At 44.5% G+C, this 25,920-nt stretch overlaps 1 long non-coding RNA gene across 1 annotated transcript in view; it reads left to right on the forward strand.

Annotated features, from left to right (window-relative positions):
- LOC144110750 (uncharacterized) overlaps window positions 1–25,920 on the forward strand; it is a 72,016-nt gene that overhangs the window by 42,096 nt on the left and 4,000 nt on the right. Inside the window, exon 2 of the long non-coding RNA XR_013309916.1 lies at window positions 22,527–22,605. This is a non-coding gene — a long non-coding RNA (uncharacterized LOC144110750). The remainder of the gene's footprint in view (window positions 1–22,526; window positions 22,606–25,920) is intronic.

The following is a 25,920-nucleotide window of genomic DNA, read 5'->3' on the forward strand; positions in this document are numbered from 1 at the left end:
ATAGCGGAATTTCACTGCGATGGCAGCGGCATCGACATTATAATTTGTGAACAAAGGAAACTTTCTCACTCGCCTTGTAGCTATTGTGCAGGTTACATAGGTGAAGAAAGCTCATGTGAGGGTTAGTTAAGATATTCTCTTAAGAGCAAAAAACAAGAGGGAAGAACAGGAAATTCAGAATAGAGTGACCACATAGAGCACGAAAGAGAGGAATTTTGGACGTCAAGAGGAAAGAGGTTAAGGGAAAAAAGTAGATGGATGCGCAATTCTCCTATCACGATTTCGCTTCTCATTCTTGCACTGGAAGGGAGCCGCATTATATCCCATTCTTGCACTGCAAGGCAGCCGCATTATATCTTAAAGGGACACTGAGGAGAACGCTATCAAATTTTTTTTTGTTAGCAATATCTGATAGTTCGGCATTTCATGGCTTTGTTTCCGCTTTTCCGGGGGCGAAAGATGCATTTATTTCAAAGAAATTTGGATTCGAAGTTGAAACATTTTTTTCCCGCCGCTCCGATTCAAACTCGAGAACTCTTATGACGACACGGAGAACTCTTATGACGACGCTGAACGGAGTGACGTGAAACGTGACGCAAACGGAGACTCCGTGATTTCTGGCGGCTAGCGGTGCGGTCTAGCAGCTGCCGAAACGAAAGCTACCGCAGCCGCACGTTGAATGCATCTATCGGAGGCCGCTGCCGTCGCTTCGTTTACGTTTGCACCGGCGTCATGCCAGCGTTTCGATGGATCCCGTTCCTGAACCCGACGACGTAGTTCTCGCAAAAACTCCGGCCTGCATTTCAGCGACCTCAGCCCCACAGAGCGTGCGATGCTTTTGAGGGAGCGCGGTTAGGTTAGGCGCCCCTTCCTCAGAGAGCAGCCGTTGCAAACTAAATACCATAACCACAGTGCGGAGAGTCGCAAGGGGCGAGGACAAGGTCGGCGCTTGCGCCCAGCGGAGGCTGGCCGTTGCTTTGGGGCCAACGGATTGTGAGTGATTCCTTGAACGGCGCGGTTGCACGGCGCAGCAGGCGGCGTCGAGGTCTCCCAAGATTGCAAGGGGCAAGTTATTTATTTATTTTTTGCCACAAAAAACAAAAAATAAATGGGTGCTCAAGAGCGGTCGCGTTTAAAGTCGGCGGCTTGACACTAAAGCCGGCGCACGACGCTTCGAGGGCTTCCGCTAGATCCCACGGGTCCACTGGATCGGGCTCTCTCGCCCACTTGCATGTACCTTCAGATATGTACTGTGAATGGATTAAATTAGCCGAGCTCGAAAAGAACAGCTCCGAAAAACTGCCGCAGCTATTGAATACAACGCGCACCTTGCCGTGGAGCCAAAGCAGTCTGGCCGGTCCGGCGGCGGTTGGCGCACACGGCGCGAAATAGAGACATGCTCCAAGTCTCCCCGCCGGTGCGGTCAGGGTGCGCCGAAGCCGCCGAACGCGTCGGCGGTCTAGCGCAGTTGGAGCATAGGGGGTCTCGCTTTAACCGACGTGACTCCGCCGTGCAGCGCGCGAGCGCGTCTCGCCGCAGCATAAACGCGCCTTTAAAGAGCCTGCGCTTAACCGCTAACCAACGTATTCGGCGGCGGCATCCATGGGGGCCATTGAAACCCCCCGCCCACTCACTGAAAAAAAGAAAACAAGTCCTGTGCCGAGGTTCGGAATCGAACTAGGGCCTTCGGCGTTTGAGGCGGAGACGCAGCCACTCCGGCACGACGGCTCAAGGTTCAGCCGTCAATAAAGGCGCGTCTAGTGAATGCACTCTTCTGATGCAGAAATCTCCGTGCTTTCGCTAGGTATATCCTTGCCTAACAGAGCTAGGCCATCAGGAATTTTCCTGAACTTCCTTGTACCTTGTCTCCTGTCCCTAATAAACGATTTCCGTTAAGTAGTTTGAAGTTGACTGGCACAGCCGGGAATGTTTCGCCGGGCGAGCGTGCGAATACACAAGTGCTGCCTTGTACGATTACCGACCATCGTGCCATCATAGTTTTTCATCGACCGTAGCGATCATCTGACCAGCCTTAACAGGCTCCTTCAAAGGTTAACGAGCACTTTAAGCGGCACTTGGAGTTCCTCTGCTGTTCGGCGCTTGTAAATCGAGGCGCGTCAAAAACAAAAGCACGGAGCACGCAAAGCTCATAGACGCGAAGCGCCATAAAAAATCGAAACTCTCCTGGCCGCCTGTGGCGCCGCCAAGCATTAGTTTTCTTTGATTCCAACATTCAGGCTGTCCTTTGCCTGCCTTCCTTGTGTGATAAAAGTGGACTATTGGTTTTAAAACAAAACTTACTTCAATATTGATCTGCGCAACCTACCTTTGTCAGCCTCAGAGATTCGCGAACCCATGTAGGATGGAAAATTGCTCCAAGGTTGCGTCTCTTGTCCTATGGCGTCACCAGGCTTGTACTTGCGAGATTGGCCTGTGGTGGCGATACCTGTATTTTGGTTCTTGCTTTTTTCTACTTTACGAGAGCTTTGTTTTCAGTAAGAGCGGCGCTTTTGTGATCAGGAGCTGGTATTCTATCGATACAAGCCAACTTCAATTTCTCCTCAGTGTCCCTTTAAGGGCAAGGATGTTTCGCTAGCACTTGCATTTTGTGGACTGTTCATTTCAGTGCATTGTCTTCACTTGCAGCTGTTAGTTTTTGGAGTTTAAAAGCGAACCACAAGACGGGCGTCCTTTGCCATCTCCAGAGCATTGCTGATATGCTCATTGTAAGACGTTCAGACGCACTTTTCTGCAAAGACGAGACCACTCAGCTTCAGCAGTCTTGAAAACTGTAGACGAAAACGGCCCTCACAAAAACTAATTTTGCTGACGTGCTCGTTTAGCGGAGATATCTCAGCTGCTACCATCGCTATGTGCGCACACGAAATTCTCTTTTCGTCTAGTGCAACACAGTCACTATTAACTTGTTCTTTGCGTTTGGGGCTTTTAACGGTCCTTTGAACACACAACGGTACTTTAAGTTGGCACGCTCCGCCTTTCTTTAAGAAGGTAAAATAAATTCTAGTAATGGCAAGCTGTAGTACTGGGTGTGCCGTAAACCGTCACTGCTTACCACTGCGCTGCACACGTAGGTGGTACCGTGCGCTGGCACCTGACCCGTCATAGCAATCAGTGCATGCGCCCCAGCGGCTGGCGGACGCGGTAAGCAGTGACGCCGGACGATAATACCCTACGAAAAAATTCTGTAATGGTTGTTCTGGTCTGGCCTTAAACCAGATGCACCGGTCTGCGGCAGTTCTGTAGTTCTGCAATTCTAGGAACAATAAAAACCTGCTGTCCAGGGCGTTTGCTGGTGCACTGTGACGAAGCCTAACGGACAATATTTTTCACAATGTACTCCATCCATGACTTACCCATGGGGCTTTTGAAGCGACAGTGAGGACATGTCCATCCAAGTTTTTCTTTAGTATATATAGATTGTTTTTGACTCGCGGCCGTTCTGATATTTCTTGAGCAGGAAATACGAATTGATTGTCGAGAAAATTTCATTTCAAAATGAGCATTTATCCCCCACCACTTAATTACAAGTGCTCACTGCCGTTACTACCAGCGAAAACTTACGCGCACGCAACAGAGAATAACAGAGGACAAGAGCTGGACTGCAAACTCAAGTTTTTATTCAAATAGACCATCGAGGAACAAACGCGCAAATGCCAAGCCAGGAAATGTCCGAGCGCAAAGGATGCGTTGCTGATACTCAGTGGTCACATGACTACAATATAGGAACGTGTTTTCTTTAAAATAATATTACCTTTTGTGTCTGGGCTCGTCTCTGTTGAATCCTTGACCTTCGCCTTGGCTCGCACTCTACCGGCCACAGTCAACAGTCATCGACTGTTCTAACTTTCTCTCCCAATTCATTGCAAAAGTATTGAAAACAGAACATGTGAAGGAAAGCTCAATAAAATGTCGAGAAAGCTGGTTTACCTTCCATTTTTGCAATCTCCCAGTGTTAGCTGCTGTGAGCGACCAGACGGATTTCAGATTTGGGCAGCGTGATGAGCAGGCGGTCGACTGCACGATCGTAGGTTTGTAGGATTGTATTGTGGGATCTTTAATAGAAAAGCAAAGCTGCAGCACATCTCGAGCACACCGAATAAAACTAATTTTTCTGCTACATTTCAGTCCTTTCATGTCCGCGTAGTTTTTGTACTCGTTTGAAGGGATAAAATGCTTTTTATAAGAATACACGATCAATTTTTTTTTTCACCAACGAGAGCGATTCTCGAGCAATTCGCGTTTCTTTGAAAGCATTGAGACATAAGCTGCAAAGAACGCTCTATGATGCGAAGCGTTTTTGAGGCGTCCTAAAAGAAGGTTCAACCAACAGTAAAGTGAGAATAATAATAATAATAATAATAATAATAATAATAATAATAATAATAATAATAATAATAATAATAATATTAATAATAATAATAATAATAATAATAATAATAATAATAATAATAATAATAATAATATAATAATAATAATAATAATAATAATAATAATAATAATAATAATAATAATAATAATAATAATAATAATAATAATAATAATAACAATAATAATAATTGGTTTTTGGGGAAAGGAAATGGCGCCATATCTGTCATATATCGTTGGACACCTGAACTGCGCTGTAAAGGAAGGGAGAAAGGAGGGAGTGAAAGAAGAAAGAAAGAAAGAGGCGCCGTAGGGGAGGGCTCCGGAAAAATTTCAACCCCTTGGGGATCTTTAACGTGCACTGACAGCGCACAGCACACGGGCGCCTTAGCGTTTTGCCTCCATAAAAACGCAGCCGCCGCGGTCGGGTTCGAACCCGGGAACTCTGGATCAGTAGCCGAGCGCCTGGTCATTTTTGTTTCAGTGACTGTAAGGAGCAAAAAAAGTGTATTATATTACAAGAAAATAGCAGCTAAAGCACTTCTTACTCAAAGTGTCGAGAGCAGCATTTTTTCCTCAAACTGAGCTCTAAGAAAAAAAATCCTCTTCCAAAGGCCTTAAATCCAAAGAAGGGCGCGTTGAAAACATGGGACAATTTGTCTGCCTGTTTCCTTATAAGATTCTTGTCCGTGGCTACCATTACAAACCGGCGTCGCCTTCGGCGAACAAGAAAGCAAAAGCGCGCGGAGATGTCCGGCCCCGAGAAAACCAGAATAATAAAAATGCAAGACATTACAACTAAAACCGCGCAAGGTACGAAACGCGTCTGCGACGTCTCACGTCACAGAGTGGCGGCAGCTGCTTCGTCGCTAATACGTCAAGAGGGTACGTCCGCTGTGTTTCTGTGGATTTCGCGCACCTTACCTTCCCCTCTGTCTCCTTCCTTTCGTGCCAGAAACGAACCGTCAATTTCTGCAAGGTGGCGCTCATACGCGTCCTTGTGACCCGTATGTTTACTGCTCTTTCATCTTTCGTCCATTATTTCCTCAGTCTCGCGCCATTCCACCGTACAAAGCCGCAGTGCTGACCTTTTTTCTTCATGTGATGTGCCTAACGTTTTGTTTCTTCTGTATACTGTTTTGGTTTCGTTTGCTCAGTAGCCTACAGGGGCATATACTTTTTGTCTTACCTAAACACATTGACCTAAGGCCTCAGCTTTTAGCCGTTGACTGCCGATGGGGTCGGCTTCTCTGGTGTAACACGTGCTGCCTACGTAATACCGACGCGGCCGGTCATCCGAATGTCTTAAGTTATACTCAACGCAATCTCTTCTTGTTTTTCATACTTTCAGCTTGCTTCCTTTTAGAGGAAACGTGGCACTCAATATGGCAGCGGGAATATTCCTCGTGGTTTGTTTTTACTGCTTTAATAGTACAGTGCAATTCCGGCGAAAAATCTGTGGTGTGTGTGTTAGGGGTGGGGGTGGGATTGGTGTCCGCGTGTAAAGATCACGCTTAAAATGTATACTCCACTAACCCCTCCACCGACTTCCTCGCAAGCATGAAATAAAGTGCGAAGGTGATCAGTTTAAAAGCGAAATGCTAACCAATACTGCTTACGATCTTCTCTCGCATCAGAGATTATGATCGCCCATGCGTTTTTTGTTTAAACAAGTTTTCCTTCTCTGAGCTCCAGATAGACGATACTGCTGCCTTACACGTGATTTCAAGAGGGAACGTGTCGTATTCAGGGACGCGCAGAATAAACTGTTGCAAACACGACTCTTTTCTCCGAGCAGTAACCCTGTGCTGGATTCGTTTTCACATTTCTTATATACTCATCTCGACAGTGCCTTTGCACAATTTACAAAAACTGCAAACGCAACAGCTGAGGAATTTGCAGACAAATACACCTGTATTCATTGTTTTGCACGTTGCCTTACTGCCTATGGTGTTACTGGCTGGTTCACGTGGTATTGTCCCGGAAACCAAGTTGACATATTCTGCTTCACAAAAACATACTAAGTCTTCCTTCCCTATTACGGCGTGCACATTGAACGTAAAAACGAGGAAACACTTCTAATATAGTGTATTCATTTATTTCGGCTGTTCGAGTCCAAGACCATTTATTTCCACCACACTTAAGGCTCAAGTCTAATCCCCAATAGGCATGCCTGTTTCCAAATTGTTGTTCACAAGGCATCTGCGAGTACTGCCTCCATCCTCGGTAATTACCTTTTTTGTCTACGGTCGCACCTGCACAATAGTATCGCCCACACTGAGTTACCCCCTACTTGAGTGTCGGCAGACGTTCAAGCATTTATGCAATTTCCCTTTGAAAGCTTCAGTAGCTGGTGTTTCTGCTGGTCGCGATCGGTACACTCAGCAATTCGAAACGTTATTAGTACTGTGGAGATTTCGCCGCTCATAATAACCCTTCTGTTCACGAGAAAATATAACCTGTACAAACCCAAAACAATTACCGCGATAGAGAGTTCCGAAACCACATACCGACCTGAGTAGGTGGAAAGCTATTGCGTTTCGCGTCCATCAAAAAGTTGCTTCCGCTGCAAAGATTATATTAATAAATTTGGACTCCAGCAGCTGCCGGACATCGCAGCATATAAAAGACGACGTAAGGGCACTGAACGCTTCAAGTGGAGTCGCTTTGCTTCAAATAAATCATGGCGTATGGTTAAAGTCGGCGCCCAGAATATCAGGCGCAGGGGTCACCTTGAGGTCGAGAGCATCACTAAGTGAGCGGGCATCATGATTTTTTTTTTCATCTCCAGAATAAAGTAATTGCGCGGGCTCTAAATGCTAAAAGATCTGTATTTGGAGAAGAATCTAGGCTGGTGGCATTGTGGTACATTTAGCGAGAACGACTGTGCGCTACCACGTGGTTTAATAAATCAATGCCCAAATCCTCGCGTAGTGACGACTTCATGATTGGACTACTTGCATCTAATTATCTGTTTGTAGGGAAATGCCACTAGAGCGGAAACAGAGAAAGCTAGAAAATTTCAAGCGAAAAACATCGGCGACAATTTATTTGATTTTAATTATATTTTGCTTCATATAGCTGAGTGAAAATGTTGCCCATTGGATAAATTCTGCATTTAGAGTAAATGCCTGGAAAGGTTTTTGTTTGAGGAGTGATATTTGCTCAGGATGTTGTCCTGACATGTTTTCTCATTAGATAATGTAACAGGCTATGGTGGAATGAAAAGACAGAGGTGTGATCTTAAGCTTGATGTCTCTAAGTGTACCTAATATACTGCGGCGAAGAAGACTCCACAAAGATCCGTGCTGCACTGGGTTGAAGTCAAACGCCTGAGGCTTGAAGGACACACTCTCTCTCGCTCTCTCTCTCTCTCTCTCTCTCTCTCTCACACACACACACACACACACACACACACACACACACACACACACACACACACACACACACACACACACACAGCATCTTCGTCTTCATGAGCACCTATATAGTCATTCCGTCGTCGTCTGCTAACACTAACGACCACCTGGACTTGGAGGTTAGCCTACCATTTCTGACCATCACAACAACTCTTCCCGCCATGATACCGCCAGGTGCTCTCCATTCGATCTTTTTTTGGAAGAGAGCCGTTAATGCACTTTGACACCTTACTGCCTTCAGCCGACTCCGACGCTACTTAGGCTCATGATGCCGTCACCCGAGCTGACGCTGCCCACCAGGTTGCTAGTCGGCACTAGAGCTTTCGTCTTCTTACGGCTCCCGCCTTGCCGTGTGGGCTTCTGTGAGAAACGTTTGCTGTGCTGCACGGAGTCTTTTCCTGTTTAAAGCTCCGCCACCGACCTAAAAATGTGTGATCGCACCGCTCCATACTAAGTCGCCGTCGGCTACACCGCATTCAAAAATGGTGCATGTTACACGCCTGAAGCCCTACCATTCCAATTCCTCTTGACCCACCGAACAGGCACCGGTGACTTCGACAACGACGACAGTGACTTCGCCAAGAGAGATAGCGTTACTTAGTCAATAGCGAAGTGAGTATCCCTGCTCTTAAAGACAGTGAAGGTCTGTGCTGATAAGTGCTCATGTAGGCTCAGGTCCTAGATGTCCTGCCAGTATAGCAGATTTCGTTGCTTAGAGCTCCACGTAACAACATATACACAGCTAACATGCACTTATTCAATTTCATTTCAGTACCGTCTTAAGGCCTTTTCCCTACGTATTCTGGTTTGCAAAACTTGCTCCTAAATCGTCTCGAAGTGCCACTTATGTTAACGGCTCCATAAAAGTAAGCTCAGTGAAATCTCCATCAAAATAAATCATGTCTTTTTCAGTACAGTTGGTCCAGTGATGGTCGGTACCTTGGTGCACTGGCTTTAAGGAACGGAGTGCCGGAGTTCTTTTGCGATAAGTACTGAATACTTTATTGAACTATTTGCAAGGTTTGAAAGCCTGGTGCGCTTTCCTCCAGAGAGATTCAGAGCGCTGTTAGTTACACCACCATGGTCTAGTCGGGAACCTACATATTCTGTCTTTTCTCATGCATTTAAAGCCTTGAAAACAAAGAAACAAGTAGGCTTTCTGGAGTGTTTGCTAGGGCTCAGAGACGATCTTAGATAACCGCGATAGCTGGAAACACGAGTTTTTCAACTTTGTGGCAGAGTTTTTGGCGCCTGCGCATTTGCTTTATCTGAGTGGTGTGGAGAAGGTTGTTCGTGGCATCTGAGGTGCATTGCCATCGCCCTAGTACGTATTTTGACGGTAGCATAATCTTGTACGCCATATCCGAGCGTTCCTTATATCTGCACCCGTTATAAGTGGGCTCGAGTGTACATATTTTCTTTGAAGGAAGGTTTCTGGGCTAAAGGGGTGGTGGACACTATGCAATTTGAGAAAAAACCAACATAATAGCTAGACTATGCAATACAGCCAACTAATGGACAAATTTATTGTGTCGTATCACGTAAGTGCGTACTGCTACAACAAAACTTCGATCAAAAATTGGCTCGTAAAACATTATTCAGCAGTGTTAAAAGCAGTTGGAATCTCGAGGGATTCCAGCGAAATATTAAACGAATACAATATGGGCAGTAAGCCATCGTGACAAAAATAAATTTCCAGCGTATTTTATTCACAAGAAGGATCAGAATATTTCCAGTTTGCCACGTTCTCCTACATTTTACCGTTGCATGAATGAAAGTGTTTCCCCAACTCAAATCCACTGACGATCCATACCCTTGTATTTTCAACATAAATTTAGAGCACAATAAAGAGAGAGATCCCGAGAAGTGTCTATGTTTTTCTGTGCGCTTTCAAAATCTAGGAAATGGAAACTCGAAGCCAGCGCAGAAGAAAGAATTTCTTAAGCCTCGGGAACAACAGCTTTGCTTCGCGTTCGCGCACAGGCTGCAAGCGGACCCAAGGTCGTCATCCATCACTTGGACACATTGCAAGGGCGGAAAGGTTTAGGGCCAAGCTTGCTACCCCCGTTGATCATGCATCCCTCAGCGCTCATGTCTCCGAGACGCAATAGAGACAGATGACCACCTGGCCCTTGTTCAGTCATTGCGGGCATCGCACTGCATGGAGCGACGCATACACATTATTACTAAAATCTCTCCAATCAAGACGAACAGCTAACACGTCTCGTTCGCCCAGTCGGAGCTGGGAAGAAAATAGCGGCAAAAGGGGGAAAAAGGTATGAAAGACAAGTGAGAGCAAACTCCCCGAGTGCACTTGCACCGAGTGTCACTATTCGCCATTGCTAAAAGGCAGTTTGGTCACGTCGCCAGCACGAGATCGTCTCATCTGACGCGGCGCTAGGCGATCATGACAAGGACGATGTAGGAAGCGAGCGGTGACGGTTACCGCTCTGGTGGAAAAAATATGGGGAATACTGGAAAGACTGCTCCCGAAAGGAAACCGCGTACTTCCTCAAACCTGCACTGTTTTCATTTTTTTTCAGGCACCACTCATCCCGCAGAGATGTGTACACGGAAAGGAAAGAAAGGAAACAGATATCAGTGAAACTAAATTGTGAAACTTGGGGAAATTTATGACCGGGTAAAGGACAAAAAGAAAATGAAGGCAGAGAATCGCGGAAGGAAGGCACGTCGACCAAGAAGGTGGTGGGCCGAAGGTGAAACCGAAACGTTTATATCGCGCACGTTTCAGGGTTGCCTTTGTTTCCAATCGATCTGACGATGTTGGCATAGCAGGTGGATAAAGGTTCCACAAAGAAAAAAAAGAACTGCATAATTTTCCGCATATTCGCGAGGCGACACCATCATTCAACGACCAAGAGAGGCCAGCAAATTATTTCCTCTTACCTGGAGGACCTCCAGAAAGGGAATCGATAACAATCTACGTTATTTTGAGAACCACAGCGTTGCCTTGAACCAGTACATAGTTAATTATATAATTATAATTGTTTTTTGTGGAAAGGAAATGGCGCAGTATCTGTCTCATATATCGTTGGACACCTGGACCGCGCCGCAAGGGAAGGGATAAAGGAGGGACTGAAAGAAGATAAGAAGAAAGAGGTGCCGTAGTGGAGGGCTCCGGAATAATTTAGTCCACCTGAGGATCTTTAACCTGCACTGACATCGCACAGCACACGGGTGCCTGAGCGTTTTTCCTCCATAAAAACGCAGCCGCCGCATCAGGTTCGAACCCAGGAACTCCGGCTCAGTAGCCGAGCGCCCTAACCACTGAGCCACGCAATTAGTTAATTTTTCATCTTATTCTTGTGGTATTACGAGATAAATAAACTATTACATAATAACTACTGTGGTAGGCCTCACCAGAAGTTCATGTGTCTGTGTGTTTGCGTGAGTGCTGAGGTTCGTTTTATTCGCAAAATGAAAAGCACCATTCGCGTCAGTACGGGCATTGGCGTTAGATACTGCTGGCGCCATGAAAGTTATCGGAAAACGAAATATAGTTAACTTACTTGAAACTTCCAAAAGGCGTTGCTTCACTCACGCTTACGCCACTATTCCAGCACTTTCCGCACGACATCATTAAAAAGAACATGCAACCGCCCTTTGCCGGTCTCCGCAAACGCAGTGCATAGGTAATGTGTAGTGCGTGCTTTAGCCATCCGAAAATGTTTTGCCTATATATCAATTTTTGATTGAAGAATTAGCATATTGGTTGTTTCTCTCATCTTGCTTCTTTCTGCATGGCTTATCATGCGCTTTCGGTTATAACACTTCAGCATCAGGAGGCCGAGGTTAGGAGAGAGAGAGAGAAGCCCTGTAATGAAAAAGCAGGAAATTTAAGCGACGTTCTAAAATCGCTGGCCTGCTACTTTTCATAGGAAAGGAATTTGGGAGGTAAAGAGGGAAGGAGTATGAATAAGCGCCCGTTAGGTACGTGTGGGCTACAGGAGAAAGCACTGATATGTTTCATTCCAATGTATTACGGAGAGAGCTTCTTGTTCAATATTCTGTTCTTGATTGGGGAGTCAAGTACAATGAGAGCGCAATTCCTCGATGAAAAAGTGGCGTATCTGGTATTAGCATGTCGCACTGTCTCTCCTTTGTTTACATTGTGACTAAGAGAAGATGTAGCTATTCCTGTTCCGTACTATTATAAGCAGCGGAAGTCCCTCTGTACACAGCTACAATTGTGGTCGTTTTTAACATGACCGCGTAGTCATCCTCTTCTTTGCCGGCGTCACCAGAGCCTAAGGCTTCCACGGCTGCGTCGCGTCTTTAGTGCTTGCAAAATACCATGAGCCCCGTTGATGGAAGCCTTCCGCAGTTTGAACAGAAGCTTTCAACTTCTCGCAGAGGCCGCTAGGAGCGCTGTGAGTTTGGCTTCATCATTCGTCCTTGTAGAAAAAGAGTAGAGAGTTTTCATGGTGCAGGGGGAATTCTAGGAGAGTGCGAAATGATGCCGTCATGTCGATGATGTAAAGACCGTGCACTATCACGTTTCTCTTTTAAGTTGAGCTTAAGCGTCGCCCATGTTTTTTGTTCTTACCTTGCGCTATTAGTGTGAGCTCTTTACTACCTTCGTGCCGTAATCAAAGCTTATCTTTTATTTTGACTTTGTCATCAGTCAGCGAATCCCTCACACTTGCTCTTTCCGGCCGACTGCTTTTCCTTGACTGCGTACGCATTTCTACTCCTTCTGAGGCACTATCATTAGTGACGGCTAACGAGGATGCTTTCAGCTTTTTTCGGTGGTAATAGTATCGCATGATAACTGGTTTAATTTCATTTTTATTAACCTTGTCTGGGCGATATATTCTGCTCATCGTCTTCACGTATACACCCAATTTTTTCCTTAAATAGCTGGTCAGTACCTATTCTTTTCAAATCCATTCTGACTCGGTGGCACTTTCCGCAACACTTTTAAAAACAATATGGTTGTTGCGTGCGCTGCTGTTCTAAAGTTGCATTTCCTTCTCTGCTTATATCTGCATAGTGGCATCACAAGAGTGTACTCTAGAGTTTACCTCTTTAGATAGACCGAGTGCGCTACTTAGCGTGTGTTTCATATAAACTAGTTTTAAATCTTAACATGGACAGCACAACAAATGCCTGCCCGATTTCAGTGCCAGCCCGATTAGCCGGTTTTGAGAAATATGCTCTCTTCTTCTATACTTTGTTCCCCTCCCCCGTTTCCAAAGCTTCGTGCCTGTTTCGCATGGGTGACTATGTGGGAACGCAGCTAATATGATGCCACGTGAAATACTCTTTCAAAGAAAATAACCAACAAAGGGAGCTGATCGGGCTGTAACCTGCACATCAAGAAACAAAATCAGCGTGCAGAGTCAACCCGCCGCTGTGGCTCAGTGGTTAGGGCGCTCGGCTACTGATCCGGAGTTCCCGGGTTCGAACCCGACCGCGGCGGCTGCGTTTTTATGGAGGCAAAACGCTAAGGCGCCCGTGTGCTGTGCGATGTCAGTGCACGTTAAAGATCCCCAGGTGGTCGAAATTATTCCGGAGCCCTCCACTACGCCGCCTCTTTCTTCCTTTCTTCTTTCACTCCCTTCTTTATCCCTTCCCTTACGGCGCGGTTCAGGTGTCCAATGATATATGAGACAGATACTGTGCCATTTCCTTCCCCCAAAAAACCAATCATTATTATTATTATTACAGTCACACAGATGACTATCATGTGGTAGTGATTGGTGTGACTTAGACTGAAATAGACGAGGTATTGGTAAAATAGATGGCAAAATATTGGCAAGTGTGGGCCTCAGTGAAATATTGTGATTTAATGAAACACTCATTGCTGAAGTTAAGTTAGCAAACAAATGCGTAAATATTAAGGATTGAGCAAAAAAAAGCACAATTTGCTAGTAACATGAAAAACGGCCGAATTTGACGCAGGAGAGAGAGAGAGAGGGGGGTTTCTAGGTATATTTCAAAGGCTGTTGTGGTCGTTGCTTGACGCAAAAAAGTTTCAGAACCCCTGTTCTAAACGTTCCTGGCACTTTTTTCGTCTCCAATGGAGGCCCTTCAATTGTTCTCATATGAACTAGTGTTGCGTTCCCCACGGATGCATGCCCGTAGCTGTGTGGCCTCGCATAATTCAAACCAGCCTCCACGTTTTTGGCTATACACATCTATCGCATTCACATATGTGTAACATCCTGCAGACAGAATTTCATTCTGCGAACTTTTTCTTGGCTGCACGACGTCTTGGCGACAGGCTCTCACTGCTGCGTGTTTGGACAGGCTGATATTTCCCGCAAGGAGTGGCAATGTATAAATAAGTTCTGCTTGCCGCTGTCTTGCAGGAGACTAAACATGGCATATAAGATTGACAATAACAATTAAAAGGGGCAAAAAGAATCGCGACAGGAACCGGATGCCAATACGACACAGACTGGTTCCCAAAAATAGAACAGAAAGTTTTTTGCGTCTTGTCGTTACGGCAGATTTTTCTGAAGTAGAGTGAAGTTTTCTTCTGTGGCGACAGATCTGGCTCTTTCGATATGACAAGATACTGCTCAATACTACAGAAAATCCGGTTGTTACTACTACAATTTCTGTTGTCAGGTGCCAGAATATTGCAGCAATAAATGTTGTGTCAACAAAATATTTTGTTGTGTTTTTCAAACGGTAAGGGAAGTGGACAGGATGGGTGGCAACTATAGCGAGTGGCGTTTATTGAAAAGGACATGGTCCGGCAACGTGGACTACTCGTCCTGTCCACCTCTCTTCCCACGTCCTGTTCTTGCAGCGATTCTCTTTACCCTCTTTAAAATATAGGACTAACTCTCCCAGAACACCGCCGTGCTGAAAAATGAAGACTAGCTTAGAAATTTACGTCAATTCTGCTCAGTTCCTCTGTGTGATTGTAACTTGCGCTGAAATCATTTTCTTCAAGCATAACCCGATAGCAGATGATTGTGGGCGGTTGAGAAGCTATCGTTAATTTAAAAACGAACAGTTTTCACACGAAGTACACTTATTCTGGCTACCTTCCAGTGGTGTGTAATTTCAAAGGAGCTCTAGCGGCGGTATGGAGTTACGGGGAAAAAAAATTCAGGCAGAGCCTTCAAGGACAAAGCATGGGAGAGTGCGAAGAATTCGCCCTCACCGCCTTTCTGACATTGCGCAAAGCTATGAAAAGTAAATTAACGACAGTCACCCTTCCGCGATGTCATAAACAGTACTCTGCAGCGGAAAGGTAGCCTGGATTTAAAAACAGTAGCTATTTGATCCCGGTTCCTTCGGGCAATGTTGCCAGCCTGACAGGTCACTTCGCCGTTACTCTCTCTACTTGCAAGAAATTACGGCACCAAACCTGTGACAACACCACATACTTTCTCCCCAGCAAAACAAGTCACCCTCGGCTCGCCAAAACTTAAAACAAAACAACTAAAATACATGAAACAGCGGTAGAGACAACTAAGAAATTCTCTAGAGAGATATTCTTAAAAACCTCAAAAGCAGCTGTGGCAGCTTGGGAGAGAAGAAACTCGGTTAAAAAAATACCTTGCAATATAAATGACCAAAGCGTCTCTCTTGGTTCTGGGCCTGAACTACTTACGTTGCGGCCAGGAACACCGCTAAATCCACGCTAAGACCCCAGTCCTCCGCCAGCAGCGGTTGCGCAGGGCTAAGCCGGAGTTATACCCTCGGGTTCGCGAATACATAAGCGTTGGAGAGAAACGCTGCCGTGTACAGCCTTTCCCGACCAGGCATTTATTTTCCCTCTAGCACCTTTTCCGCCTGACCTTCCTTCACCTCGGCGCATGCCATTCCTTCCCCTACATGTCTGCTGGCGCCAGGTGCTTGCTTGGCAGAAGCACGGCACGGTGTGTTGCAACACGCTCGTTGCAAGTATTTCTGCCTCTTCGCGCCTTCCCGCTACCTCACATGATTCACTTTGTGTTCGCTAGACTACAGCCATGCGGGAGCGTGGCAGGCTGAGAAATGGTTCCACTGCTGGAAAATAGGCGCCTTGAATTCATGTCCTGCTACCCGCTCAGGTCTCTCACTCTTCTCCCTCAACACGGACATCTCTCTCGCTCCATATCCACCCAAATTTGGTTTCCACAAATGACATTTCAAGACGCTGAGAGAATACAAGGCACGCCTTTGTTTTAGGGAAACACAGCGAGTGCATGAGATAAAGGAAGGATTTGTGGAAAGCGCTTGTAGTGAATCTGTCACGTCCATATTGCCTTTCTTCTAGACTTTTCTCTTTAAGCAATGTGATCTTGATTTTGATGTTCTGTAAACGCGCTTTTAACCTGATGTTTTCCACAACTAATTTTCCCCGCACTCTTCCATACTCTGGACTAGGCCTGCCGCTAGCGTTAATTATTGTAAAACTTGTTCTGAGCTTAAGTCTTTCTGAGAGTTAAATTTACCATAGCTGCGCATCAGCGTGCTACCATTTCTTTCGCCTGCCTCTTGATGGATGTTTTGCTTGAAGTCACAATGTACATTTGTTTTTTGTGCTCTGTGAGTTTTTGAGATGCTTTCGCACTTCTTGTACTGACGATTTTTAGGCTTTGTTATGAGAAATACCCCCCCCCCCCCCCTTCCCCCCGCTGCAATGCTCTTGTGGGCACAGCTGGGAACTTCTGGGCACACTGGTGGCACTGCTAAGTGTAAGTCAAAATACCAGGTTAACAAAACACGAATAATATTCAACCGCCTTGTAAAACTCGAAACAAATACCTGCTTTACGGATGTAGCTTGGCTATTTGCTTATATGGCGTTTTAAGCATACGCTCTAATTAATTACCACCGTCAACCTTTTCTGCATGTCAGTAAATACGCATAAATGCAATTTATAAAAAGTGGTTTAAAAGTAGCGAAAATGCATTGCTTTGCACCTGAAGGCTGAGTTTTTGACATTGAAGAGCGTTGATAGCATAAGCCAGTTTCTCCCACAGTTTGCTGCTAGAAGACTGGCACGAGCAGCTTCATTGCCTCGCTGGGGCTAAAGTTTTAGTGAACGGGGAGAAAAGACAAACTTCAGTGTGACTGATGGGACATAGGACAACTAGGCGTGAAAGCAAGCACAAAGCTATTTATTCAAGGTAGGTGCTAATCCCATGCCAAAAGCCGCTTTTCCATTTATTCTAGCAACATCGGAAAGGGATAAGGCGGTTCCTCAATTGTCACACGGGTCATTTTGGTTTTTGTTTGCAGCTGTAGGAACGTTCATTGCTACTAAAATGCTTTTGAGTTAAACGCATTGAGTAATAACGAACCCAGGACAATATAAGATTGTTTCGTGTTATAATGATTAAAAGAAGGCCGTTGCGATTCACTAGTATTCTATGAACAGACAAAAACCTAAAAGTATGCAATCGAAGTGAGTCTAGAGATAGTCAAAGTTTGATGCAGAGACCGATCTAAAAGACTGACCGTAAAATTACAATTAATGAAGACCTTGATCTGTAGACACAGATAGATCGTAGGGACACAGAGGAAAAGCGGGGTTATCAGAGGCTGCTTTGTAGACAGTCTATAGAGAGGAAAAGATTGCCAACCTTATAGGCCGGTCTAGAGGTATTTCGTATATTTTATAGATACAAACTAATATTCGAATCACCCAACAGTGTCTATAAATAGTCCAAGAAGAATTGCAGATCGAAGAAAATTGATATTCGTATTGACTATGCTCTACAGGCAGTCTCTAGATCGACCGTGAAAAGAAGGTAACTAGAATGTTAATTTCGGTTTATAGAAATTATTGAAATATGGAGAAAATGATATACCCATACCACGTCATTTGTGTCTTTAAATCTTTGTAGACAGTCTAGATGGCATTTTTGGTATGGGAATGAAGCGAGACGCTGGATTTGGCCGCTTCATGGAGGGAGGTATAGTGACAAAATTATTACGTATGTAATATCCATCACATAATAACCTTTATACATGTATTCCAAGCACGATCTCGCAAGATCACGTCTGGTTGTTGCCTGTTTTGCCACTTGTACTGCGTGTGCACACATTGTTCTTTATTGCCTCAATAGCTGTTTGCGGTGCTCTTAATTTTTGTTAACGCTGTTATCCTATTCGTCTCTGAACTCATACTTTCCGCAATATAACTCTGTTGCCTCTTCCCGTTTGTGGCCTGAAAACTACGACGATGTGGTCCAAAGCACCTTGTGTACTGGAATATTCTGTGTGCCAGGAAAATGGACCCGCTCAGTTAGCCCTAAAATCCGCGTAGGCATCGCAGTTAATCCACCCGAGAGCTGGGCCAACACGTGTTTTCCGTGGGGCATACCCATTGCTCCTTAGGCGGCGGCTTAACCAAGCTCTCGACGGCGGCTTTTAGTGCCCCGACAGGAGAGAGCTGGGAGCCTGAGCAGACTTCCCACAGCCCTTTTCGTCGGGTCGCTTTCAGCCGCCTCGTGTATGCCGAGCTGAGTCCGTATATTTTCTCAGGCATTATGAAGGGAGCTTACGCAACTTCATCGTGGACAGCGAGTGAGGTGCAGTGCGCCGGAAACTGGCAGGAGGAGTGACTCTTGGGCACTGTGCTGAATATGCTAATAGTGGTGCAAGTCAGCAGGTGCGCTATCGTGAAATGTGCAAATTTCTTTTGATACCAATATTCAGCAAACACTTTCAAAGATACGCCAATCGCCTCTTGTCGTCTTCCTTTAAAATGCGGTTTTGAGGGATGTTTTCTTGGCGCGGACTGGCGCGTCCTGCGTGTTTCTTTTCTTTTATCAGTGGTTAGGGAGCTCGGCTACTAATCCGGAGCACCCGGGTTCTAACCCGACCTCGGCGGCTGCGTTTTGATGGAGGTGAAACGCTATGGTGCCCATGCGCTGTGCGATATCAGTGCACTTTAAAGATCCCCAGGTGGTTGAAATTATTCCGGAGGCCTCCACTACGGCACCTCTTTCTTCCTTTCTTATTTCACTCCCTCTCTTACGGCGCGGTTCAGGTGTCCGTCAAGATGCGAGACAGATACTGCGCCATTTCCTGTCCCCGACAACTACTTTTCATTTTTTTCCCGCTTATTTTTTGGCGAAATTTTGTGAAGGAGGTGGACATAATTGTCGTGTTGGTATCGGTATAGCGAGGTGCAGAACGAGCAGCAACTAGCTTCCTTCAAGTGCGGCAGACGCATTTTAGAAATGTTAGGCGTGACTTGTCTATAAATTGTCTGCTAGACGCACATAGAGCCATTAAGAATTGGAGGAATGAAGAATTAGAAAGTTTAGAATGAAGAAAAGTGCAGCGAAAGGGGTCACATCCAGCGCAAAACCGGGCGTCGGCGTTGTGACGAGAGAGTCCAGATTGGTCGAGAAGGTAAGACGTCAAAACCAAATGCCCTTGCACAGGTAATAAAAATACCATACAAAGATCACGCTGTACAACACTGTTGTCGTCAGTACACAATTCCTCATTGGCCTGCCGGGTCCTGATGTTATTACTCCAGCATTGCGTAGTGGCTGCGTTCAAAAAAGATCCAATGGCGCTGAAAAGAAAAGTGATCGAGGCGGCAATCAAACCGCTGTCACTTCGGTCATGAGCAGGGGGGTGCCATGCCTCAACCACTGATAAACGTTCGTTCGCTTTGGTTAAAAGGGAACCTCGCAAGTCTAGGGGTAAAAATAGAAAGAGATAAGAAGCCTTTCATAAAAAGATGCATAAAAGGGTCTCAGTGTATATGAAATTATATGCAAAGTGGACCGATAGCCGCCGATGGGACGCGTTAACGCTATGGCGTCATAGCCTCAAGCCGGAGTTTAGGTGACCTTCGAATATTGCGGGGCTTTTCAGCAGGTAGAAATTCTATACACCAGAGAGCCACCGCACGCAGTTGTTCGTCACAAAGAAAACGCATCTGTACTTAGCGCATGCGTAAAAGTAACAGATGTCTGGTGTCGCCTCAGGGCGTGTATGTGGCTTAGTCATTCATTCATTCATTCATTCATTCATTCATTCATTCATTCATTCATTCATTCATTCATTAATTCATTCATTCATATTTTTATTCATACACCGGATTGTACAGGAGGCCAAGGTAAAAGCCGTTCTACGAAGGCTTGAGGGGTCCCTGGCCCCCAAATACAGTGGCAGCGGAAAGCATAAACACATCAAGAAGAAAAGATTACAGCCTTATGCTACTTGTATGTGAGCATGCGCAAACATAGAAAGATTATACAGAGACTATACAGAGAGATTATATACACGGAGATTATACAGATTATACAGAGATGATCTATGTAGTACATGCATGTATGCACAAAAAACAAGAACAGAAACATCCACGACGACAATCAGTTTGTATATAGCTGTTTAAACTCAGACAGGGTTAATTTCACAAGATCAGTGTCTTGTCTATTGTAATCATTTAGAAGCCTCAGTAAAGTATTCTGGAGCATTTGTGTACCATAATTGGTGCAGCATTTCGGGATTTTCCAGTATGCTGTATTTCTTGTGGGATATGGCAGATCATTTTGCGTCAATCCTGTGGCGTCCAAAAGGAGAGATACTAAGTTTTTTGCGCTAAAATAGAACACACGAGACAGTATATAACGGTATAAATCATGTGCTCGGTGCACGTTGAACTGTTTAAACAGATGGGCAGACGATTCTGTATATTTTAGATTTGCAATTATGCGTAAGATTCTTTTTTGTAGTTTTAACAGCCTGTTTGAATTTGTCGTGGTAGTGGTGCCCCATACTAAAAACCTGTAATGTAGAGAGGACACAAAGAGAGCATTATATATCATTAGTTTTACTGATTGTGGAAAGCAGTAACGGTGGTGATTTAGCATTCCAGTGACCGAGCTTAGCTTCTGCAATAAGTTATTTACATGATCATCTCATTGTGGATTCTCTGAAAAATAAACACCCAACACTTTAACACATGGAACAATATGTATTTTACAATTTCTAACTTAAAAGAGTACAGACACATAATGTGCAGCCAGCGCTGAAAAATATTAAGCTATTTTTCTGGACGTAAGAAGATGCCTTCTAGCATCTTTTATTCGCAGGCGTTTAGCGTAACATGATTTAAAATTCTTTTTACTATTGAACAAGTAGCAACTTTGACCTGTGACCCTCATCGAGTGAAGGTGAGGGGCACAAGGCCGCATTCTGTGACGTCACTGAGCCCGCCTGCTAAAGATCTGTGCTTTGCTGCAACGCCCATGACAGCGATCAGTGCGCTAGTCAGAAAATCCTACCACCAAAACACCGGTCTGCCACACCCGTGAAAAATCTCCGCGGTCACTCTAGACCACCGACGATGCCTGCGACAGCAACAAAGGCGTATTCCTGTAGAACAGAGAGCTTTCTATCGGACGATGTCGAAGAAGCCGGTGAGCCTACCGACCAGCCATCGGTATATTAGCTGGCGAACGAAAGGAAAAAAAGAAAAAAAATTCGTGTACAGTTCCCCTTCAGATTTGCGCACGTGGAAGCTCCTAAGCAGTAAATTTTTTATAGTTTCCAAAATCTTAGTGGATGCCGGCCCCCTTCTGCGACTTTAAGTGTAGCGATTCCAGAAGGTTAGTTGGCGATTGCAGAAGCCGAATTCACTTGAACTCATTTTAATACATCCTAGGCCAGTAAGCCTCTGTCAAGAAAAGAATGCAAATTATGAAACAAAATTGTCTCTACAACGTTCAACAATTTGCTCACCAGCCTTTTGCGGAGATTCTGCCCAAGTGCAGAGCAAATAGGCCAGTATACGGCATGAAGTCACATGCACAATCGTATTAAATTTCCTATCTCGTGAAGGGTTGAGTCTAAAATTTCGGAGGTTCAAAAGGCAGGCCCTAAACTGCAGACTAGGCTCACAAGTGAGAATTACAAAAAAACTGCCACCCGAACAGGACAAACAGATCATGGGTAGAGTAATCACTACATAAGCCGAGCTCGAAAACTGTCACCAGCCATCTAAAAAAAACCGTATCTTTTTTCTATTTGGGGGGCTCACGGTGTGCTGTCACAATCAATGCCGTGCATTAAAACATAGTAGGCTTCCAGAAGTGGGTTATGCATTAATCCCTCTTCCGGGGGATACTGACGTTGACAATGAGTCGGGGGATTTTGGATGTGCGGTATTAACGAAGAAAGTGCGCTCCACCAATGAAATCGAGGGAATCAAAGCGCTGACCCAGCCTATCATCAGTGATACACATGCATCTACGCCCCATTTTAACCTTTTCGCATGGCGTAGTAAGATTGCTAACCACGCATGTAACAAACGACGTGAAAAGGTTCTCAAGCTGCTCCGTGCAGATTTCATTTCTCGGCCTGCCTATATGCGAGCCCTGGCCCAGATGCTACCAGTGGATTGAAAAACCCTTTCGGTTCGTTCATCAAGTCTTTTGCCAACTATAGATAAGCTACGTTCCTGAGCAGAATTACTGGTGCTCTCTCTCACATCATTTGGTGAGTGTTAGAATAAAAAAACAATAAAGTTATATCTTACAAAATAACTGCTTTTGTCTATGCACTTTCACAAAACTTTTCAGGTTTAGATTTGACCATCACATTGTAAAGACTAGTCGCAGATTGGCGGTTATCTTCCCTGCCAGCTATGCTTGCTATCTTTTCTTTTTTTCGGGTTGAACCAGGAGCGTCGACTTATCCGCCGTTCGGGAAACCTGCGACACCCCTTCTTGTGGTGCACTGTGGCACTCACCTCAGGTTATGCCTTTCATTACTCTTTTCTAGGCTGGGCAGCAATCATTCACACCTGCATTGCCGTACGAAAAGAAGTGGGAATATCGCCGGTGCGAAGAGATGGCAGTTGGTAAGAACAAAGCAGCACGAAAGGGTCGGATTCATAGAGGGCAAAAAACCGGAAAAATCGAGGGGTCTGAAGAAACGCCACCAACCGAAACTTCTTGTTCGCCTACGTCGCGTACATGTGGCCCCTGAGTTTGGCATCAAAGCGTACTTTACTAAAGAAAAGAAAAATTGGAAAGGCCACTTAAGCTGCGTCATAAGTGTATAAAGCGATAGCATAATGGTTAAGCTTTCAATTCTGAGCAGCTTAACACCTTTGAACGCATTTTTCGACTTTTAATTGTTTCAATAATATATTTGATCAATTACGCGCTCTAATGTTTCTTACTTAGTATCATAAAGGATTGGCTTTTCATTCTGAGCGTTCTGATACCTTTCAAACTCAACTTTTTCTAATTTGTTTATTTTTAATTTCTCGCAATATTTATTTAATCAGTAAATTATGACAATGATTTCATTGACTCTTCATCAGCTATCACACACCAATCAATCATAAATCACAAGAACCACAAATTAACATGATATCATTTTTTTTTACACAGCCCCAATTTTTTCCACACGCGGTGCCGACTAGTACTACGCCGACTGCTTTTCGACCAAACGAGCTGTATATGCTATCGCGTAAAGAGAGTACAAAAAGCCCTACAAAGAGTAAAATGCCAATATCACGACGGCTGCATGGCCATCGTATAAGGCTGAAGAGTGCGAACACGTTGAGCAGTAAATTCGTAAATGGAAGGGAAATTTTACAGGTTCTCGCCAGGTGGAGGCATTCTGGGAAGGGTACTTTGTTTCACCGGGACCCGTCAGATAATCTCTACTCCGTTCCATGCATCACGTGCGACGCTGTGAAAGGTACGGAAGTAGTCCGCACGGAAAATTAAATGGAGCTGTGTTAATCCACGCTTTTTGTGAGGCCGAATTGTTTAAGGCACGAGAAAGCGTCAGCGTGTCGTCGGCAATAGGAATGCATTTAGTCATGCTCATGACATATGAGTCGTGTAATATTCCTGCTGTCAAAGCATTTACTGTGTTTTGTTCACCATAAGGAACGCACTACTTTTTGATCACGGATGTGTACTCAGCGGAAATAAGAGCGCTAGCTTTGACAGCCTAGCTCCTGATGTATGAAACGGAGTATAGGGAAGGGAATAAAAACTTGATTCTCGCAAAGGTGAGTTTTTCTGCATTCCGTCAGAATGGGGCTTATTTACGTCGCTTTTTTAGGTGACGAGAGAAGGATACAGATAAAAGAATTGTTGGGGGGGAAAATGTGCCGTTATATTACCTTTTCCTACTTTTCCCAATCAGTTTTCTCTTTAATTTCCTTCCTTGCTCAGGAGCGAGTAGAGGTATTCTGTGGACGCGGTGACGAAGAGCCCTAGAAAAAGGGCGTAAAGGCGTTGGTTAATGGTGGCTCTTGTTAGAGCAATGTCGGCGAAACAACTCCAGAAAAAAAACTTTCGGATCACTCTGTTTTGGGAGTAAAAAAAGATAGAAAACGAAAGAAAAATTAAGCATTCCCGCTCTGAAAAACGTTTTCTTCGGAAAATTTGTGCACTCGCGGTCGTCGCATGGGTTTTCTTGCTTTTTTATCAGCATGTGAATTCTCCTGCCACCATAACACGAAAGGGTGATAACGAACATTGAAGGGCCGGCTCCCGTTCGAAGAGATTGCCTGGCTGTTGTGTCGGGAAGGAAAAGCGCCACTTTGCCATCAGAGAGCAGTAAACAACCGAGAAACAACAACAACTACCACTACTACAACCGAGAGATATGGCGAGTGAAAAAAAAAAGGTCTCTGATAGACTTTTACAAACTGGAAAACCACGAAGCCTTACTCTGTATAGAAAGAACTCTGTGCTGGAAACCGTTGATCGTGCATAAAAACTGTGTAAAATATATCTGATGCCTCCCTTCCCCTTACTAATACCGTGCTTTGATTTTGGCCTGGGAAAATTTTAGCTGCGTAGACAGCAAGATCTTTTGAAGTGCTTTAATTTATTTTTTCATGTCTTTTTAGCGTATTCATTCTTTTCTTTGTTACTTGGACTACTATAGATCGAACAGCCGCTACAAAGCTCTTACGTAGATCCCAACAAATGCTGACCGCATTTACGCTCAGAAGGAGATTATTAACCGTACTAAAAGGATACACTGCCAATTAAAAGGTCCGCTGTGTTGTGAACACTTGCAGAAAATATTGTTCGTTTGGTTTACTATTGTTACCAGAAAAGACGTTTCCTAAATTTACGCATTCACAATTCCTGCTGCGGCATTTTGGGGGCGTGAAGAACTATGCGCATTCAAATACCACTATTGCATCGGAAGAGAAGGGAATGGAAGGAGATGCGTGTTGTGACATAAATGACAGAAACCAAAAGTCACCGAAACGAAGGAGCACAGGCGATGACTCTTTTAATTTCTGGTTTTTATCGAAGGCAGATTTATAAAAGCAGAAGTTTAAACAACCGCATGCCGCCGGTGGGATCCAAACCCACGAACTCCAAATTTTGCATCAGAAGGTTGTGTAGACAATGCAGAATCGTATGGTAACTTCTATCAGTAGAGAGTGAATTTTAATCGATTAATAACTATCTCCACTTTTCTCTTTCACCGCTGTATAAGCAGATACGGCCTGAAGGTAAAATTGCCATGACTGAAACAGCGAACCGCATGTGGATATTGTTGCCAAACACAATACTGCGGCGAGATTCGCCTAAGGCGGCCGTAAAGTTCTACCAATGCCAACATAAATCTTACTCACAGCCTGTGACGGTACACTAGATAAATTAAGAATAAACTAAATTACAAATGAACCAGAATCCTCACAGACAGGCAATTATACATTAACAACAAATTCAATAAACATAAGAAAACGCTAGATGCGACGCAGACGAAAGAAACGGGTTATCAGAGCGAGAAACAAAATATGTGAAAATAAAATAGCCGTCGTTAATATGATATTGCAAGAAACGCAAAAACATAAAAAATACAGCGCAATGCAATCAATTTAAGCAGTCAACAATAAAAGAAATGCACATACCTTTGTTAATTCTTCTATTTTAGAAGAATTTTCAGTTGGTTTTAGCGTGGACAAGAAGACAAAGACGTGGGTTATTTTACTCGAACAGGTATATCATTCCATGAAGAAATACCCATGAATTGCGTACTCTGTTTTCTGTAATTAGTAAAATATCTTGTGGTAGCAAAAACATTTCTGAGCTACAAACCTAGTGGTGCTACTATTCTACAGAAACTACTGCCAATAGACAGAAAACAAAGTTTGTCGCTGATTAGCTCGAAAACATGATAGCTA

Source organism: Amblyomma americanum, chromosome 11 (genome assembly GCF_052857255.1).
Source record: "Amblyomma americanum isolate KBUSLIRL-KWMA chromosome 11, ASM5285725v1, whole genome shotgun sequence".
In the NCBI taxonomy this organism is placed as follows: Eukaryota; Metazoa; Arthropoda; class Arachnida; order Ixodida; family Ixodidae; genus Amblyomma; species Amblyomma americanum.